The sequence below is a fragment of the Eumetopias jubatus genome, unplaced genomic scaffold, assembly GCF_037043125.1.
Source record: "Eumetopias jubatus isolate StellerSeaLion01/CBP00866 unplaced genomic scaffold, mEumJub1_p1.0 scaffold_9, whole genome shotgun sequence".
NCBI lineage: Eukaryota > Metazoa > Chordata > Mammalia > Carnivora > Otariidae > Eumetopias > Eumetopias jubatus.
In genome coordinates, this window is record NW_028274815.1 from 137,189,604 (window position 1) to 137,195,603 (window position 6,000).

Sequence of the window (6,000 nt, forward strand, 5' to 3'; positions counted from 1 at the left end):
TAAAATGATCCCAGATGTGCCCCAGAGCCTGACGCCCACGGCTCGGGTTTTGTGCAGGAAATCGTTTTTGGAGCGGTAGGGCACGTCGGAAAGCCACTTGCTGGCTTTCGCCTTCTCCTGGAGAATACGTGGGCTCCAAGCTGACTCTGCAGATGTGAACACGTGTACCCTTGTACCGGATGTGGCAGGTGGCGGCAGCATACGACGTTCGTGCCCCGACATGGAGCAGGCACGTGGTGGGAGCTCGGAGGGCGCCGGGTGTCGATTTTGGATGCGGGTCGTAGCTGTATGGGAGTTGAGGACTTCGAAGCTTATCTGGATGTAGACAGAAATTTTCAGCTGTGCATGGTACCCACCAAAAGAATGTATCTTAAAAAAGACAGAAAAAGAGAAAAAAGGATGCTGTTTGTGATGTTTGTGACCAGGAAAGGAGTAAATGAGTATCTGGGGGCTTTGAACCCGGGGCAGGCGGCTGAGAGTCTGTTCTCCATCAGGGCCTGACTTTCTGTGTCATTTGCGGATAGTCCAGCCAGGGCACGGCGGGCCTTGTCCCCAGAGGGCCACCGCAAAGGTGGCCCAGCTGCAGCTCCGGGCTATTTGGGCGAATATTTGCTTTCATGAATAAATGTGGATCTTTGGGGAATGGCTTCAAAATAAGCCACAAATGCAAAACTCTTTGTAAATTATGTAAATTCCGCTTTATCTATATAATTGGCAATCACTGGGGATTGTAATGCCCAGCAGTTCACGATCTGTTTCAACTGTGCTTTTACGGCCGGCCCAAGATTACAAAGTGATGTGGCGGCGACGTCGCCCACTGATGGGGACAGGCCCCCTCCCCTCCCCCTTCCCCTGCCCCCGGCCCCCGGCTGGGCAGAGAGATGAGAACCCGCATTCAGCGCATGCCCAGGTCACTATACAGAGAAATTTAAGGTGGTGGGTGACAGAGCGTTGGCCTTGACCAAATGTTAAGTTCTCCGTGAGTATTTCATAAGTTATTATAGGTATAAAAGTGAGTATCTATCATGAGGAAACAGAAGGAACTGGTTTGCTACGACTGTGTATAGTTCAGAGAAGCAATTATTTATTGTGAGACTGTTCTTTACTTCAATTCCTTTGTGTGGATCTGTTAAAAGTAAAGCCACTGTGTGTATATATATATATATATATATATATATGTAGATTTTAAATTGTGTTCTGAATCCAAACTCCTATTCCTTAGAGCTTTAATCACATTTTTAAAACGCATATGCACTGTTTGGCTCTGTGGCAAGAAGGTATCTTGGAGAGAAATTCATTCATTGTGCTAACACTCAGAAAATACTAACTGTCAAATGCATAATAAAAAAATCTAGAAGTTTGCTCTGATTTGTGGGTTTTTCTCACTGGTGTTCTATGCATGGTTACACATCAACTTTTCATGGACCTCTGGAGAGCGTGGAGGGAGTTACAGTCCAGGAAGTAGAATCCATCCAAAGTCAATTATGGAGGGAGGCGAGCATGGGGCTGCTTGAATTTTAAGGAAGGAGCGGGATTTGGGGACCATCTGAGGAAGATAAACAACTCAAGGCAGTCAGGAAGAGAGAAATTTGGGGAGAGAATTGGCTCCTTGCCCTGGCACTGTCCCATTCACCTTGGTAGTGCCACCGAGCTTGCTCCCGTGGCCTGCAGGCCACGGCAGTGCTGGGACAGGAGCCGGGGACAGGGCAATCACGGCCAGCAACCCGCGGTTGACCTTATCAGCCCTTTAGATGGTCGTTTTATTTTGCTTTGCTGCTTACCGTTCTCGAGAATTAGCAGCCACCAGTGACCACATTTGATTTGATCTCCTCCATCCGTTGCAATAGTTTTAAGCCTTTAGGACAACGAGGGCGTCTCCGGGGTTGGAAGCGTCAGAACAGACTTGGGTTTCTTCATTTTCTTCCCCCTCCCCTCCTCCCTCCCAGCTCCTTTTTCTTGCTTTCTTTTGCATCGAGGATTGGAGACTCCCCCGGGGTAGGGAAGTGGACAGAAGCTCAGCTAAAGAGCAAAGGGAAACCCAGGATTCTGCGTGGGTTTGATCACATCCAATCCGAGAAAACCCACGGGCCTCTCATTTTAATGAAACTCATTTTAGAGAATTGTGACTTTGATGAGCTGGTAGCACTGGAACAAATTTTTTCCTGCAGGATGTGAGACCGCGTAGGAGTTGCTGCCAGGGTCCAGGGGAGGCCCTAGCCAGACCCGCAGTGCGCAAGCCCAGGGAGATGCTGCATCCCAGGGCAGGGGAGGAAGAGAGGAGCTCCAGGAGCTGGGAGCGGTGGAGGCCCAGGGAGTGCCTGGCGCTCCTGGGATGGGGGTGGAGGAAGAGAAGGGAGTCCATGGAGTGGTGAGCCCGCCACTGGGGCCCAGGGGGGAAAGCAAATGCCGGGCTCTCGGTTCAAACGTGTAAGAATTTCGGGATGGAGATGGCAGAGCACCCGGCCAGATGTGGGCTTCCCTGCCCCAGGTTGTGGGCCCTGAGGCCCAGCGGGAGGGCCAGTGATCCCACTGAATCACCAAGGGGCCTAGCTTTAAGCCAGGCCTCAGTTTCCTCGTTTATAAAATGGGTGTGATAATACCGGCCTGCCTACCTCATTGCTTTATCTGGAGGTACAACTGAAAGAAGCAATCTATGTAAAAACATTTTTTTAACCCTAAACTCACAGCAGGCATAAGGCACAGTCTCCACATCTTCCAAGTTTGCCCCAAACTAGTCACTAGCTCCTATTTGTACTCAAAGTTCCTCATGGAAGCACATTTTTGAATTTAGACTGTTCCTCAAAGTAATAGAATTTGATTTCTAGAAATTGTCAGGCTAGTTGATTCCCCTCTGCCCCAGAAGATATATATTCTCTAAATCCCCAAATTCTTTTATAGGAATTCTTAAGTATCTCAAAGCTCGAGCAAATCAGTTACCTGTTATTCAGGCCATTATAAGCCCACTTGGGTCCTGCAGTCATTGGATATGTGATTTCTTTTTTCTCTGCTGGCAGGAGTGCTCGGCATTGTTGAGATCTGAGTGGTATTTTGCGTGGGGAAATTTAAGAATTAGTCACCATCAGGGGCCAGGAGGAATGAATGCAGCCAGGCTTCCTCCAGGTGTGCGTCATTAATCCTTCCAGCCTTCCAGAATGATGTACTGAGTACCTGGCAACAGGTGAGGTGATAAATGGAAGGGGCAGAGGGGTCGGGGCCTGCCCTGCAACAGAAGGCACCCGGCTGATGTTTGTAACGCGGCCCGAAGCGGAGGGCTGTCGGTCCAGGCTGGGGGTGCAAGGAGGACTTCCTGCAGGAGGTGAGTGAGTGAGAGTGAGCCAAGCCAAGCCGCGGAGGAAGGGCGCCCCAGCTGAGCAGAGGCTTGGAGAAGCCCAGGGGCCGAGGCGGGGGCGCCCAGGGAAGGCCGAGGAGCTGCGGCTGTAGGTGGGTCAGGCCCGGCGGCGGGAGAACAGACGTGGGCAGGAAGGGAGAGCAATGATGAGGACTTACGACCAGGGTCACAACACAAGGAGCCAAAGGCAGCTCTGCTTCCCCGCGCCCCCGCCCGTCAGCTCTGCCCACCTGAAACGGGCGGCGCCACGCTCCCTGTCTGCAACGGCGGGGCGTCCGGGGGGCAAACACCTGTTTGGGTTTTAGACACACCCCCTAGCCCACGAGTCCCAGAGAAGAGGGGAGCTGCCCGTCCGCTCGGCGGGAAGGGGACCTTTCCCGGGCGCTGCGTGCTGGGTCTGGCCCGCGCACAGTGGGGTTCGTGGGGTACGTGCTGAAGGAGTGAACTCGCAGGTCGGTATGGGGCCCGGAGAATGGCGATCTGCAGACCGGGCCCTGTGCAGCTTTGGCTGCACAGCCGGGCGCCCGTGGGAGGGAGCGACCGCGACCCGGGAGAGCTCCAGGGGCAGAGACCGGCGGTGGGCTGGACTCCCCGGGCGGCCTGCCCCGGGCCAGCCCCCGAACAGCCGGCTCGCGAGTCGTGAATGTTCCGTATCCCCGTCCATCTGGAAATGCCTCTGTGTTGGCGTGCGTGGGCGCTAGGTTGGCTCGGGGTGGCATTCTAGGCGGACGGCTGTGTCCCCTCCGGCCCGTGGGGATGTTCATTCCCTCCTGAGGTCAGTACCTCGGCCTGGAAGTTTCTCTGGGACGCCTGGCAATCCTGCCGCAGCTGAGTCCTCTTTGCTCCCTGGTGCCTTCAGGACTTTCTTGTTATCCTTGATGTCTTGCAGTTTCAGTAACAAGTGTCTGGGTGTGGATCTTTGTTTCCTCCGGTTTATAGCAATTAGCACTCCTTGGCAGGACTCCCCCATGTGAGGATCCTCATCCCCCAAACTCTCCTTCTAAAGCTCTCCCCCTAACACCACCACTCCACCCTGCTCTTTTTCTGGAGGGCCTGTTAATTGCACTTCATCTAAAGTACATATTTTCTCCGTTCCTCCCTTCCCTGCTATCATATGTTCCCTCCCTCCTTTTCCTCCTTCCTTCCCTCCCTCCTTCCTGATTTGAGAGAGAGAGCACGAGCGAGCAGGGAGGGGCAGAGGGAGAGAAAGAATCCTAAGCAGGCTCCACACCCAATGCAGAGCCCAATGTGGGGCTCGATCCTACAACCCTGAGATCATGACCTGAGCTGAAACCAAGAGTTAGAGGCTTCACTAACCGAGCCACCCAGGTGCCCCATTTTTTTTTCTTTCTTACTGTGAGTCTGAGTTTAGTATTGAAAATCCAGACCTATCATTAGACTATTTTAGGTTATCCAGGGAGCAAGTCTTCCCATGAAGCTGACTACCAGCCAGTCCGCAGATGTTTCTAGGGGACTCTCCTTGTGCAAGGTGCTGCGAGGAGCCCACATGCGTGCTAAGTTCTCCCATCTGTTCACCCATGTGTCACCTTTGTAAGTCTTCAAGATCATTCCACCACATAGGTACTGTCATTGTTCTCATCTTACAGATTATCCAGAAACCAAGGCCCAGAGAGGTCATGAGCCCGTGGTCCTGTAGCTGGTAACTAGCCCTCAGCTCCGTGCAAAGTGCCCACTGGTCCTAGTAGATGATTAGTTAATGGCAGGACACAGTGAGGACGTAAGGCTCCTAATAATTTTATGAAGATTTTTTTAATTAAAGCATTTAATAAGTGATACTCTTCCATGATTCAAAAATTAAAACTACCTCCAAAATTGCCCCACCCCTGCTCCTGCCCACCCTGTTGTAGGTAATCACATTTCCTACTCTCTGGTCTACCTGCCACTATTTCATTGTGAGGACATGGGCAAGTACAAGCACGTGGTCTTGCTCTTCTCTGCTTCCTTCCGCAAAAATTAGTGTTCAACACTGTGTGATTTTTTTTTTTCTGATTCCACTTTTTACACCAAATGTGTAGATTTTTTTTCCTGACACCAAATACGCGTCATTTTTCTACCCCAGTTCTCCAACTCTGTGACACCAGCTGGATGTGCAACAATCCAATTCAGTTCTGAAGCTACCCGCCCAGAGTGAGCGTCAGATCCTCCAGGTGCCCCCTCTTCAGACACCAGTGCACATGGGGTCCCCTGGTAACCCACGCTTCTGCCCAGCTGACTACAAATTTGAGGGTTCATACAACCCTTGCCCCCCATCAGGTTTGATAATTCACTACAGTGACTCAGGACTCAGGAAAGCTCTTCTGTTCCTGTTATAGCTTTATTATAAAGGACACAACTCAGGAACAGCCAAACGGACAGGATGTGGAGGGTGGGTTGTAGGGGGAAGGGGGTGGCAGAGCCACACGGAGCTTCCATGACCTTTCTGAGCCCAACGCCTTCCCAACACATCAAAGTATTCACCAACCCAGAAGCTTTTAGGTTTTATTGCGGGTTCCTTATGTAGGCACAATTGATTAAATCACTGGCCACAGGTGATTGAACTCAGTCTCCAGCCCCTCCCCCCTTGGAGGTCATAGGGTGCCCCTGAGAGTTCCAACCCTTTCACCCTGGCTTGGTCTTTCTGGCCCTTGGGC